Source organism: Sus scrofa, chromosome 1 (assembly GCF_054392235.1).
Source record: "Sus scrofa isolate SSC_HxYL_T2T_F1_AM1 chromosome 1, Sscrofa_HxYL_maternal_Yorkshire_Landrace_v2.0, whole genome shotgun sequence".
Lineage (NCBI taxonomy): Eukaryota > Metazoa > Chordata > Mammalia > Artiodactyla > Suidae > Sus > Sus scrofa.
Genome location: NC_139383.1, coordinates 41877315 through 41892446, shown reverse-complemented (window position 1 = coordinate 41892446; position 15132 = coordinate 41877315). Strand labels below are relative to the sequence as shown.

The 15132-nt window shown below is 38.5% G+C and overlaps 1 long non-coding RNA gene across 3 annotated transcripts in view; it reads left to right on the top strand.

Moving 5' to 3' along the window:
• LOC106506546 (uncharacterized) overlaps positions 1–15132 on the top strand; it is a 1093182-nt gene that overhangs the window by 469995 nt on the left and 608055 nt on the right. For 2 of the 3 annotated variants that reach the window (XR_014839971.1, XR_014839972.1), the window contains exon 6: positions 11027–11070. The exons of the other annotated variant lie outside the window; for it this stretch is intronic. This is a non-coding gene — a long non-coding RNA (uncharacterized LOC106506546). The remainder of the gene's footprint in view (positions 1–11026; positions 11071–15132) is intronic. 3 annotated transcript variants of the gene reach the window in all.

Here is a 15132-nt window from a genome sequence, read left to right as displayed (position 1 = left end):
ATGGACATTTGGGTTGTCTCCATGTCCTGGCTATTGTGAATAGTGCTGCAATGAACATGCGGGTGCATGTGTCTCTTTTAAGTAGAGTTTTGTCCGGGTAGATGCCCAAGGGTGGGATTGTGGGGTCATATGGAAGTTCTATGTATAGATTTCTAAGGTATCTCCAAACTGTTCTCCATAGTGGCTGTACCAGTTTACATTCCCACCAGCAGTGCAGGAGGGTTCCCTTTTCTCCACAGCCCCTCCAGCACTTGTTATTTGTGGATTTATTAATGATGGCCATTCTGACTGGTGTGAGGTGGTATCTCATGGTAGTTTTGATTTGCGTTTCTCTTAAAATCAGCGATGTTGAGCATTTTTTCATGTGTTTGTTGGCCATCTGTATATCTTCCTTGGAGAAATGTCTATTCAGGTCTTTTGCCCATTTTTCCATTGCTTGATTGGTTTTTTTGCTGTTGGGTTGTATAAGTTGTTTATATATTCTAGAGATTAAGCCCTTGTCGGTTGCATCATTTGAAACTATTTTCTCCCATTCTGTAAGTTGTCTTTTTGGTTTCTTTTTGGTTTCCTTTGCTGTGCAAAAGCTTTTCAGTTTGATGAGGTCCCATGGGTTTATTTTTGCTCTAATTTCTATTGCTTTGGGAGACTGCCCTGAGAAAATATTCGTGATGTTGATGTCAGAGAATGTTTTGCCTATGTTTTCTTCTAGGAGTTTGATGGTGTCCTGTTGTATATTTAAGTCTTTCAGCCATTTTGAGTTTATTTTTGTGCATGGTGTGAGGGCATGTTCTAGTTTCATTGCTTTGCATGTAGCTGTCCAGGTTTCCCAGCAATGCTTGCTGAATAGACTTTCTTTTTCCCATTTTATGTCTGTACACTAGCAATGAACAATTTAAAAGTCAAATTAAGAAATCAGTTCCAGGGGTTCCCCATCGTGGCACAGTGGTTAACGAATCCGACTAGGAACCGTAAGGTTGCAGGTTCAATCCCTGGCCTTGCTCAGTGGGTTAAGGATCTGGCATTGCTGTGAGCTGTGGTTTAGGTTGCAGAGGTGGCTCGGATCCAGCATTGCTGTGGTTCTGGCGTAGGCTGGTGGCTACAGCTGCGATTCGACCCCTAGCCTGGGAACCTCCATATGCCATGGGAGCGGCCCAAGAAATGGCCAAAAGACTAAAAAAAAAAAAAAAAAAAATCAGTTCCAGCACAAGGAGTGGTTTTGGGACCACTAGATATCTTTATGTGAAAGAATGAATTTGAAACTTCATATGCAAAAATTAGCTCAAAATGCTCTTAAAAGTCCTAAATATAAAAGCTAAAACCATAAATATTTTAAAGGAAATATAGATGTAAATCTTTAAAATTGGATTAGGCAGTGGTTTCTTACACATGACACCTAAAGTACACACATCCAAAAAAAAAAAAAAAAAAAAAAAAAGACAAATTGGACTTTATCAGAAGGAAAAATATATGTGCCTCAAAGAAAAGGATCAAGAAAGTGAAAAGACAGTCCAGGGAATTAAAGAAAATATTTTCAAATTATTTTTCTGATAAAGGTTTTTTATTCAAAAAATATAAAGAATTTTTATAATTCAACATTAAAAAGATAAATAATACAATTAATAAATGAGCAAAGATCAAATAGGCATTTCTCCAAGAAAATATGAAATCAGCCAGTGAGCACATGCAAAGATGTTCAAGATTGTTAGCCATTAGGGAAATATAAATAAAGACTACCATGATATACTACTTCATACCCACTACAGTGACTATGATCAAAAAGTGATGATAACAAAAGTGTTAGTGAGGTTGTGGAGAAAATGAAGCCCTCATACACTGCTGGTCAGAATGTAAAATGATGCAGCCATTTTGGAAAGCAGTTCAGAAGTTCCTCAAACAGTTTAATGTACAGTTATTATATTTCTGAGCAATTCCTCTCCTAACTATGTATCCAAGAGAGTTAAAAACATGTTCACCTGAAAATTCATACATGAATGTTCATTGAAACATTTTCATAGAAGCCAAAAAGTATAAAAAAACAAAACCTCATCAGTGCATGAATGTATAAAGAAAATCTGGAATGTCCAAATAAGAGAGTATGTCACCATGAAAGTAAAATATTGATACATGACTGCATGGGTGAAATCTGAAAGCATTATGCTAAGTGAAATGAGCCACATACAAAAGGCCACAAGTTGAATGAGTCTATTAATATGAAATGTCTAGAAAGCAAACACATAAAGACATGAGTAGGCTAGTTGTAAAGGGAGGATAATTGCTAATGGGTACAGAGTTTATTTATTTTATTTCTATATTAAAAATAAACTATAAATTGAGATTTTAAAAATACCATCTATAATGGCATAATTCTACAAAAACATGACAAAATTAGGATAAATATGACAAAAGATATGTAAGACCTAGGCACCAAGAACTAAAAATGATTACTTAGAAATTAAAATAGATCTTAATAAATGGAGAAAAATTCTCCTGTTAAAAGGTTGGGAAACTAATATTGTTAAGATATTAATTTTCTCCAAACTAATCCATAGATTCGATACAATACAAATCAAAACTGCAGTCTTTTTTATATAGAAATTGTGAAAGTGATTCTAAAACTCATATGGAAATTCATAAAAGTTATAGTCATTAATACAGAGGGAAATATAAGAAAAATGTGGCAAGGGTGGTACCTGATTTTAAGATTTATGATAACATTACAGTAATCAAGACAGTGTGGCATTGCTGTAGATAATCATTGGAAACTAAACACCTAACTAATGACTAAAATTTTTTAAGAAGATACCAAAAGAGGGTAAGTAGAAAATATTATAGTCGATGGGGGATCACTCTTCCACTCGGCTGGAGAATGTAATACGTAGAATTTTAAAATCAGGGTGATATTTCCCCAATACAGTTTTGTTTTTTTTTTTTTACTGTACAGCATAGTGACCCAGTTACACATACATGGATACATTCTTTTTTCTCCCATTATCATGCTCCATCTTCTTTTTTCTCCCATTATCATGCTCCATCATAAGTGACTAGACATATTTCCCAGTGCTACACAGCAGGATCTCATTGCTAATCTATTACAAGAGCAATACTTTGCATCTGTTAATCCCAAGTTCCCAATACATCCCACTCCCTCCCCCACCCCTTGGCAACCACAAGTCTATTCTCCAAGTCCATAATTTTTTTTTCTGGGGAAAGTTTCATTTGTGCCATATATTGGATTCCAAATATAAGTGATATCATATGGTATTGGTCTTTCTCTTTCCGACTTACTTCACTCAGTATGAGAGTCTCTAGTTCCATCCATGTTGCTTCAGATGGCACTATTTTATTCTTTTTATGGCTAAGTAGTATTCCATTGTATATATATACCACATCTTCATAATCCAATCATCTGTTGATAGACATTTGGGTTGTTTCCATGTCTTGACTATTGTGAATAGAGCTACAGTGAACATGCAGGTACATGTGTCCTTTTCAAGGAAAGTTATGTCTGGATATATGCCCAAGAGTGGGGTTGCAGGGTACTATTGTAGTTCTATATATAGATTTCTAAGGTACCTCCATACTGTTCTCCATAGTGGTTGTACCAGTTTACATTCCCACCAGCAGTGCAGGAGGATTACCTTTTCTCCACAATCCCTCCAGCATTTATTTGCAGACTTATTAATGATGGCCATTCTGACTGGTGTGAGGTGGTATCTCATGGTAGTTTTGATTTGCATTTCTCTGATAATCAGAGATGTTGAGCATTGTTTCAAGTTCCTGTTGGTCATCTATATATCTTCCTTAGAGAAATTTCTATTCAGGTCTTTTGCCCATTTTTCCATTGGATTGTTGGCTTCTTTGCTGTTGAGTTGTTTAAGTTGTTTGTACATTTTAGAGATTAAGCCCTTATCAGGTGCATCATTTGAAACTATTTTCTCCCATTCTGTAAGTCGTCTTTTTGTTTTCTTTTTGGTTTCCTTTGCTGTGCAAAAGCTTTTCAGTTTGATGAGGTCCCACTGGTTTATTTTTGCTTTGGTTTCTATTGCTTTGGGAGACTGACCTGAGAAAACATTCCTAAGGTTGATGTCAGAGAAAGTTTTGCCTATGTTCTCTTCCAGGAGTTTGATGGTGTCTTGTCTTATATTTAAGTCTTTAAGCCATTCTGAGTTTATTTTCATGCATGGTGTGAGAGCATGTTCTGGTTTCATTGATTTGCATGCAGCTGTCCAGTTTTCCCAGCAGTACTTACTGAAAAGACTGTCTCTTTCCCATTTTATGTTCTGGCCTCCTTTGTCAAAGATCAATTGACCATAACAATAAAAATTTTTAAAGAATAAAATAAAATGTTTTAAAAAGGTGAAAAAAAAAAATAAAACCAGGGTGAGCAGGGGCAAGGAATTTTCCGTTTAGCAAAACTATCAGTATAGAAATAAATGCATTAACAATTTTAAAAACTCATGTGTTTGCTTACTTTCGAGTTAAATACAAGTGTTTTCAAAGGAAATTTCAAAATTATTTTGTAATTATGTCTTATGAATGCTGGTCATGTACTTTAGAACATATTTCCTTCTGAAAAGTCAATCATGAATGCCTTCCTTCTTTTTCCTCTTTTCCCCGCTTTTCCCCTTCTTCCATTTCTATTTCCACTCTTAATTCCTCTCCCCTCCTACTCTTCCACCTTCTTTAACTCAAGTTTTAACCATGTTTTTCATGTATTTTTTTACTTATTGATTGGGTTAAAAATAGGATGAAGGAAATATTATTTTACCATATGTAAATTTTAGGAAAAGGGGAATCAATTAAAAACAGTGTGAGCTGGTAAAATTTTATAGATTCTTGCAAGGTCAGTATCTTCCTGGCAAATTAGACCTCCTTCACAAAAAGTAGATGAATCACTATTTAATAAATGCTTAAGGGATTCTTGCAGTACACAATCTTCATTAAATTGCTATTTGTGACTGACGCTTGAGATCTGTGTTTATAGAATGTCTACTAACTTAGAAACACAAAAGCTTTAATGTCAGCAAAAGTAACCAAAATATTTTTGCTTAGTATCACATACTGAAATAAGCAGTTAAGTGCTATCTTTTTTTTTTTTTTTTTTTGCTTCTTAGGGCCGCTCCTGTGGCCTATGGAAGTTCCCAGGCTAAGGGTAGAATTGGAGCTGCAGCTGCCACGACACAGCCACAACAAAGCAAACTACTAGCAAACACTGATCACAAAAATAATACCTTCTAGAAACATGAGTCCAAGTGTTTTGTTTTGATAACTCATTTCGTCTTTACAATCACTAGCAACCACTATCTTCTTTACATATCTTCCTTCCTTACAATGTCAAAAAGATTGTTACTTTCTCAAGTTTATAAACAGGTGTCCTAAGATTATATAAAGAAATCAAAGAAGCATTATTATGAGATAGATTTTCTCCCTCCTAACCCTTTTCTTTTATTGTGACTCATGATGGCATACATAATGACCATCTCAAAACTCTGTATCTGAAATAAGGGTAACTTTCAGCAATCAAGTTAGTGATAGGGAGGGGTGCAGTCAGCAAAACTGGCTCAGGCTGTTTTTTTTTTTGGTTTGTTTATTTGTTTATTTTTTTAATAATAATTGTAGACTTAAATTTACAAAAAAAGTACAAAGAATTTTATAGACCCTTCATCCAGTTCCCCCTGACACTTTTTTTTTTTTTTTTTTATTATTTTCCCACTGTACAGCAAGGGGGTCAGGTTATCCTTAGATGTATACATTGCAGTTACAGTTTTTTCCCCCACCCTTTCTTCTGTTGCGACATGAGTATCTAGACATAGTTCTCAATGCTATTCAGCAGGATCTCCTTATAAATCTATTCTAGGTTGTGTCTGATAAGCCCAAGCTCGCGATCCCTCCCACTCCCTCCCCCTCCCATCAGGCAACCACAAGTCTCTTCTCCAAGTCCATGATTTTCTCTTCTGAGGAGATGTTCATTTGTGCTGGATATTAGATTCCAGTTATAAGTGATATCATATGGTATTTGTCTTTGTCTTTCTGGCTCATTTCACTCAGTATGAGATTCTCTAGTTCCATCCATGTTGCTGCAAATGGCATTATGTCATTCTTTTTTATGGCTGAGTAGTATTCCATTGTGTATATATACCACCTCTTCCGAATCCATCATCTGTCGATGGACATTTGGATTGTTTCCATGTCCTGGCTATTGTGAATAGGGCTGCAATGAACATGCGGGTGCATGTGTCTCTTTTAAGTAGAGCTTTGTCCGGATAGATGCCCAAGAGTGGGATGGCAGGGTCATATGGAAGTTCTATGTATAGATTTCTAAGGTATCTCCAAACTGTTCTCCATAGTGGCTGTACCAGTTTACATTCCCACCAGCAGTGCAGGAGGGTTCCCTTTTCTCCACAGCCCCTCCAGCACTTGTTATTTGTGGATTTATTAATGATGGCCATTCTGACTGGTGTGAGGTGGTATCTCATGGTAGTTTTGATTTGCATTTCTCTTATAATCAGCGATGTTGAGCATTTTTTCATGTGTTTGTTGGCCATCTGTATATCTTCCTTGGAGAAATGTCTATTCAGGTCTTTTGCCCATTTTTCCATTGATTGATTGGCTTTTTTGCTGTTGAGTTGTATAAGTTGCTTGTATATTCTAGAGATTAAGCCCTTGTCAGTTGCATCATTTGAAACTATTTTCTCCCATTCTGTAAGTTGTCTTTTTGGTTTCTTTTTGGTTTCCTTTGCTGTGCAAAAGCTTTTCAGTTTGATGAGGTCCCATGGGTTTATTTTTGCTCTAATTTCTATTGCTTTGGGAGATTGACCTGAGAAAATATTCATGATGTTGATGTCAGAGAATGTTTTGCCTATGTTTTCTTCTAGGAGTTTGATGGTGTCCTGTCGTATATTTAAGTCTTTCAGCCATTTGGAGTTTATTTTCGTGCATGGTGTGAGGGTGTGTTCTAGTTTCATTGCTTTGCATACAGCTGTCCAGGTTTCCCAGCAATGCTTGCTGAATAGACTTTCCTTTTCCCATTTGATGTTCCTGCCTCCCTTGACAAAGATTAATTGACCATAGGTGTCAGGGTTTATTTCCGGGTTCTCTATTCTGTTCCATTGGTCTGTCTGTCTGTTTTGATACCAGTACCACACTGTTTTGATGACTGTGGCTTTGTAGTATTTCTTGAAGTCTGGGAGAGTTATGCCTCCTGCTTGGTTTTTGTTTCTCAGGATTGCTTTGGCGATTCTGGGTCTTTTGTGGTTCCATATAAATGTTTGGATTGTTTGTTCTAGTTCTGTGAACAATGTCATGGGTAATTTGATAGGGATTGCATTGAATCCGTAGATTGCTTTGGGTAGGATGGCCATTTTCACAATATTGATTTTTCCAATCCAGGAACATGGAATATCTTTCCATTTCTTTACATCTTCTTTGATTTCTTTGATTAAAGTTTTATAGTTCTCGGCATATAGGTCCTTTACCTCCTTGGTCAGGTGTATTCCGAGGTATTTGATTTTGTGAGGTACAATTTTAAAAGTATCATTTTTTTATATTCCTTTTCTAATGTTTCATTGCTGGTATACAGAAATGCAACTGACTTCTGAATGTTAATCTTATATCCTGCTACTTTGCTGAATTTATTAATCAGTTCAAGGAGTTTTTGGGTTGAGTCCTTAGGGTTTTCTAGGTATAGTATCATATCATCTGCATACAGTGACAGTTTGATCTCTTCTCTTCCTATATGGATGCCTTTTATTTCTTTTGTTTGTCTAATTGCTGTGACTAGGACTTCCAAAACGATGTTGAAGAGCAGTGGTGAGAGTGGGCATCCCTGTATTGTTCCAGATTTGAGTGAGAAGGCTTTCAGTTTTTCCCCATTGAGGATTATATTTGCTGTGGGTTTATCATAAATGGCTTTGATTATATTCAGGAATGTTCCCTCTATACCCACTTTGGCGAGGGTCTTGATCATGAATGGATGTTGAACTTTGTCAAATGCTTTTTCTGCGTCTATTGAGATGATCATATGATTTTTGACCTTTTTTTTGTTAATGTGGTGTATGATGCTGATTGATTTGCGTATGTTGAACCATCCTTGTGAACCTGGGATGAACCCCACCTGGTCATGGTGTATAATTTTTTTGATATGTTGTTGGATTCGGTTGGCTAAGATTTTGTTGAGAATTTTTGCATCTATATTCATCAATGATATTGGCCGATAGTTTTCTTTTTTGGTGGTATCTCTGTCTGGTTTTGGAATGAGGGTGATGGTGGCCTCATAGAATGTCTTTGGGAGTATTCCTTCTTCTTCAACCTTTTGAAAGAGTTTAAGCAGGATGGGCACCAATTCCTCTTTATATGTTTGGTAAAATTCACCTGTGAAGCCATCTGGTCCTGGACTTTTATTTGTAGGGAGTGATTTTATGACCTCTTCAATTTCATTTCTAGTGATCGGTCTGTTCAGTTGGTCTGTTTCTGCTTGATTCAGTTTTGGCAAGCTGTAAGATTCTAGAAAATTGTCCATTTCTTCCAGATTGTCAAACTTGTTGCCATACAATTGTTCATAGTATTCTCTTATGGTTTTTTGTATTTCTGCTGTATCCGTTGTGATTTCTCCTTTTTCATTTATAATTTTGGTTATTTGGGTTCTTTCTCTCCTCTTTTTAGTGAGTCTGGCCAGGGGTTTGTCAATTTTGTTCACCTTTTCAAAGAACCAGCTCTTGGTTTTATTAATTTTCTCTATTGTTTTTTGAGTCTCTATTTTATTGATTTCTTCTTTGATCTTTACAATTTCCTTCCTTCTGCTGACTTTAGGACTTTTTTTTCTTCTTTTTCTAATTCGTTTAGGTGGAGGGTTAAGTTGTCAATTTGGGATCTTTCTTCTTTTTTGAGAAAGGCCTGGATTGCTATAAATTTCCCTCTGAGCACTGCTTTCGCAGCATCCCATAGATTTTGAGAGGTTGTGTCTTCATTATCATTTGTTTCAAGGTAGTTTTTAATTTCCTTCTTGATTTCCTCATTGATCCATTGGTTTTTTAGTAGCATGTTGTTTAGTCTCCATGTAGTAGGTTTTTTCTCTTTGCTTTTCCCATGGTTGATTTCTAATTTCATGGCATTGTGGTCAGAGAAGATACTTGAGATAATTTCTACGCTCCTAAATTTATTGAGATTCGCTTTGTGTCCCAATATGTGGTCGATTCTTGAGAATGTTCCATGAGCATTTGAGAAGAATGTGTATTCTGCTTTTTTTGGATGTAGTGTCCTGAAGATATCAATTAAGTCTAACTTTTCTATTGTTTCCTTTAGGATCTCTGTTGCTTTATTGGTTTTCTGTCTAGAGGATCTGTCCATTGATGTGAGGGGGGTATTTAGGTCTCCTACTATGATTGTATTCTCATCAATATCTCCCTTTATGTCTGTTAATATTTGTTGTGTGTATCTGGGTGCTCCTGTATTTGGGGCATATATGTTGATGATAGTAACATCCTCTCCTTGGATGGATCCCTTAATCATTAAATAGTGTCCTTCTTTGTCTTTCTTTATGCCTTTTGTTTTAAAGTCTATTTTGTCTGATATGAGCGTTGCGACTCCTGCTTTTCTGTCATGTCTATTGGCGTGAAATATTTTTCCCCACCCTTTCACTTTCAATCTATATGTATCTTTTGTCCTAAGGTGAGTTTCTTGTAGGCAGCATATTGAAGGTTTTTGGCTTTTTATCCACTCAGCCACTCTGTGTCTTTTGATTGGGGCATTCAGTCCATTGACATTTAAGGTGATAATTGATAGATGATTATTTATTGCCATTTGAACCTCGTGTTCCAGTTGATTCTATGGTTCTACATTTTTTTTTTTTTTTTTTTTTGGTTGGATGGTCTCCTGTTATTATCTGCTTGAGTGGTTTTTTTTTTTCATTTTTTGCAAATGCAATATTTGGTTTTGGCTTGTGATTGCCCTGTTTTTTAAGTATGCTAACCCCTTCCTGTAATTGTGTGTTTTAGCCTGATGGTCCTCCTGACATCCCTTTCCCACATTTTATGGTTTTGATGACTCTTTTTTATTTTTTTCTTTTAAATTTTATTTTGTTTGAAGCATGTTCATGATTAAATCTGTATGCTGGCTTATTTGAGTGACTTCTCTCTGATTACAGTTTCCTCAGTCCTAGTTCTTCCTCTTCTTCTTCTTCTTTTTTTTTTTTCTTTTCTTTTTTCTTCCCTTTCCTTCCTTTCTTTTTGGTTTAGAGAAGCCCTTTCAATATTTCCTTTAACCTGGGTTTTGTGTTGCTGTGTTCTTTAAGTTTTTGTTTGTTGGGAAAAATTTTTATTTCCCCTTCTATTTTAAATGATATTCTTGCTGGATAGAGTATTCTAGGTTGCATATTTTTTCCTTTTAGCACTTTAAATATCTCTTGCCATTCCCTCCTGGCCTGTAGTGTTTCTGTAGAGAAATCAGCTGATATTCTTATGGGGGTTCCCTTGTAGGTAACATTCTGCTTTTCTCTTGCTGCCTTGAGGATCCTCTCTTTATCACTAACGTTTGCCATTTTTATTATGATGTGTCTTGGTGTGGGTCTGTTTGGGTTCAGTTTGTTTGGGGCCCTCTGTGCTTCTTGTATCTTGAATCCAGTATCCTTTAGATTTGGGAAGTTTCCAACGATAATTTCTTCAAATATATTTTCCATTCCCTTATCTTTTTCTACTCCTTCTGGAATTCCTATTATGCGTAGATTGGCCCGCTTTATATTATCCCATAGGTCTCTTATATTGCTTTCCAGTTTTTTGATTCAGTTTTCTGTCTGTTGACCAGATTGAGTGATTTCCATTATTCTATCTTCCATATCACTGATTCGTTCTTCTGCATTATTCATTCTGGTTTTTACTGCCCCTAGTTCAGTTTGCATCTCTGCAAATGAATGTTCTAGTTTTTCTTGGCTCCTCCTTATATTTTCTAGTTCCTTTCTGAGGGTATCTGCATTACTGTTCATATCTTCTCTTAATTCCTTCAGTATTTTCACTATTTCTCTTTTGAATTCCAGGTCTGTCAGACTGCCGAGATCTGTTTCATTGTTGACTGTTTTAGGTGAGTTCTCCTGTTGGTTTGACTGGGAGTGGTTTCTCAGCTTCTTCATCTTGCTTGTTGTTTTCTTTCTCCTGAGGGAGTTGTACTCTCCGTTATCGGGCAGTGTTTGCCTTGTCACTGCCGTGGAATATTTCCTGAGGGCTGGCGTTGTTGGTCAATCTTTTTTGAGGCAATGTGGCTTTTCTGGAGTGTTGATGGGGCTAACAGTGTTTCTTTGAAGCAAAGGAGGACTTCCTGAGGGCAGACAGGACTGAGAGGTCCACACCGCGATGGCAGCAGATTTCACTTGGCCATGCAGAGCTTGCTCTGGTGTTTTTAGGCTGTGGGGTTCTTGCAGGGGGTTGGCGTTGTTGGGCAGCTGCTTTTTAGGGGTGCATCACCCCCTGGGGGCTGGAACAGCTATCTGGGGCACTGAGAACCTGAGAGGCTCTTCCCTAGGGCAGCCCAACTCAGAAGGACAGCCTGAGAATGTAGGCGGATCTTTTCACAGTCTGGCTGAGCTTGTTGCAGCTTTTCTGGGCTGCAGGGGGTCCTGCCTGGAGCTGGCAGTCCTATGCAGCTGGTCCACTAGAGCATCCCCTGGGGGCTTGGGTGGGTAGCAGGGCCGTTGGAAACCGAAGAGGCTCCTCCCCGGGGCAACCCGACTCAGAAAAACCGTCCGAGAATTAGGCCGATCTATTCACAGCCTGGCTAAGCTTGTTCTAGCTTTTCTGGGCTGCAGGCCTTTTCTCAGGGGCTGGTGCTGTTTGGTGCTGCTCTGCGGAAGTGTAGCCCCTCCAAAGGGCAAGCAGGCCTGTGCAGGGACAGCCCCTGCAGTGGTAGGCTTCAGGCAATTGTTGAGACCAGCCCTCCTGGATGGCAGGCAGCCCCAGGTCCCTGAGAGCGTAGGGCGTGGCGGGGGTGGGGGGAGGGGATGCACTGGGAAGCAGAGTTTTCAGCTAGCTAGCGGGCCTGTAAGCTTGCTGTGGCGTGGGGGGTATTCTATGGGGACCCACCCCTTCTTCTCTCCCCTCCCCAGCACGGGCGCAGACCAGGCTCTTCTCCCAGGTTCCCTCTGATGTGGCTTTCCCCTTCCCCACTCCTGGAGTATTGCTCCCTTCCTCTGCGACAGCTTTGTTTTCTAGTCTCCCAGGCAGTCTCTGCCCCGTCAACTGGTTTCTAGACCTCCCACGCAGTTTCTGCTCTGCCCCGCCCCCCTAGCCCGGGGACTAATCTCTGGAGCGGAGGTCTCGGTGCCCAGCCCCCACCCAGGCAGTGCCCCCCGGCCCTTTCTCGGGGACTAACCTTCGGAGGCGAGGTCTCGGTGCCCAGCCCCCACCCCCCAGGCATCCCCCGGCCCTTTCTCAGGGATTAACCTTCGGAGGCGAGGTCTCGGTGTTCAGCCCCCACCCAGGCGTCCCCCGGCCCCCTCTCGGGGACTAACCTTCAGAGGCGAGGTCTCGGTGCCCAGGCCCCACCCAGGCGTCTCAATTTTTGGTGACTCTGCCCGTAGTTCAGATGGTCCATTGGGTTCTTGATCGGCTTTTCCGTACTCCAACTTACTGCTACACTCTTCTCTGCATCTGGAGATTCCTCCGGTTCGTTTGATCTTTCGCCCGGTAGGTGACTTTCCAGGGTGCGGGATCCCTTTCTCCTCCGCAGTTCCCTTTAGGGAGCCCCCGTCTCGCTCGGATTCACCTTCTCTCACTCTCCTCTTTTCTCCTGTTCTGCCCAATAATGTCACGAATTTCTTGCCGTTATTGGAGTTTAGGTTCCTCTGCCAGCGATTGGTTGCTGTTCTGTGCGAGTCATTTATTCTGTAGATGTGCTTTTTTTGTTGTGTTTGTGGGAGAGGGCGAGCGTGTCTTCCTACTCCTCCGCCATCTTGTCCTCCCCCCCCCCCGACACTTTATACAGGTGTAGTACAATGTCAAAATCAAGCAATTGACTTTGGAACATTGCTATCAACGAGTCTTGAGACCTATTCAGTTTTCAGTTTAAAAATCTGCACTCATGTGTGGGTATAGATCTATGCAATTTTATTCTGTGTATAGATTAACTTACTCCATATATAGATTCATGTGCAACATATAGTTCATGATTCATACCAATGATCTGATAGGACTGAAACCAAAGCTTTCTTTTCATCTCTATCTGTTGTCTGTTGTATACAGGTGACCTCAATAGTTCCATCACCTCCTACATACATGAGAAAATGTTTTGCAGAAATCTCGTTGCTCAGCCCTACTCTTGGACCAATCTGTTCTGGTTTACTAACTTAGAACACAAGTAAGGGGTTTGATTTTCAAGTCCTTTTGGCAAGGGGAGCCCTCTTCTTTTATGCAAACCAGGGTATAAATTCCTAAATAGTGGGAATGAGAACTTTACTTACTCAGTCACATAGCATGTGCCTAGCAGTTCCCTGGATACATCAAGGGAACTTGTTCCAGATTCACTTGAGTCTGAGCACAGTCATAATGCCCTATACATCCAACTGCACATGAATCATTACTGTCCTGATGTCCTAAGCCACTTTCAGCTTGCCATTTACAAAACAATCCTTCTCAACTTTGCTGTTATGCTTCCTGTTTTTCAGTGAAATACGCTATTGTAAAATTAACCACAAACTTTGACAAATCCTAGACTCCTTTTACTTCAGCCTCTGCTTCTTCCAAATCTAATTCATTGCCTAATTACAGTAACTCTTTATCCTTATTATCTCCTAAGTCTAATCCTTTGCCCACATTCTCTCAGCTACTGTTGTATTTTCAGACCCTTCACGTTTTTTTTTGCCTAAATAGTATCATTTGCCTTTTAATTGCCCTTTCTATTTCCACAAAGACCTGTTTATCTTACATTCCACTCTGCTTTCAGACTGAATTTGAAATAATACATAGCATAAGGACACACTCCTATTAAACGTCAGTCATTAAATTCACCATAAATATACAGTTCAAATTCCTTAGAATCATATTTGTGGCTCTTAATAATTTTACCATACCTATCCCTTCTGTCTCATTTCCTACCTGTTTTCTTCTGAGGCCTGAGGCTGCTATGAAGGTCAAACTATCAGATGTTCCTTGAATGTGGACTATGTTTTTACATTCCCTTGCCTTTGAAAATACACATTTAGTTGTCTCTCTACTTAAATACCTCCTTAAATAACAGCTCCTACTCATCTTTTGTAACACATAAAAATTCTTCCCCCTTCTAAGGAGGATTTCATTGTTCCCACTACAGAGAGCTATCCATAATGCTTCTTTTAGAATTACTTAAGAATTACCATATTACATTATACTTTCCACGTTCTTCTCTTTCCTGGAACAACTTGAGTGTGAGAACTATCCTTTTTTTCTATATTTCAAATTACTCTAGATATCTTATAATTTTCATGAATATTTGTTGAATGAATAAAGATGTTATAACTAGGAATTATAATTATAGAATGCAACTCCTGCAAGACTGTACAATGATTACATGAATAATTTGAGCACTTAGATTTTTTTTCTTCGCCTGTCATCTCCCATCTCTCTGTCTGTGGAGAATAGAGAAGGAGACATTTCTAAGATCATGATCTGTATTTCTCTAGGGCCCCATCCTATTGAATATTACCACATATAGTTAGTTTTTAATTTTTTCACTTGAAGTGTCTGTTCATTACTGAAACATATGCTAAGACATAAGTGTACTTGTTTAGGTGAGTATCTGACTTTGGTTTTCGAAGTTCTAGTTACATGAGGAAAAGTAGAAATTGTGATGTGGGAGAAATACAGACCGAAAATTCTTGTTTTTCTAAGCCAAACAGAATTTTTGCAAATTTGTGTTAGTTTGACAACTTAAATAGAAAGAATGTAAGAAATAATTACAAAAACCCATAATATATCTGAATTCACTACATGCAGAGTCCTTACCAAAGAAAGTGGAAAAGTAGAGTAACTAATACGAACATTTACCTCCAACATTTTCCTCCACTGTGACAGAAAACCCATTTTACTGTCATTATATTAAAAGAGCTATAAGTCTAACTAAATAAGTTATTCAGTCCCCAAGGAAAAAAAAAAACTATGAGACAATATACAAATA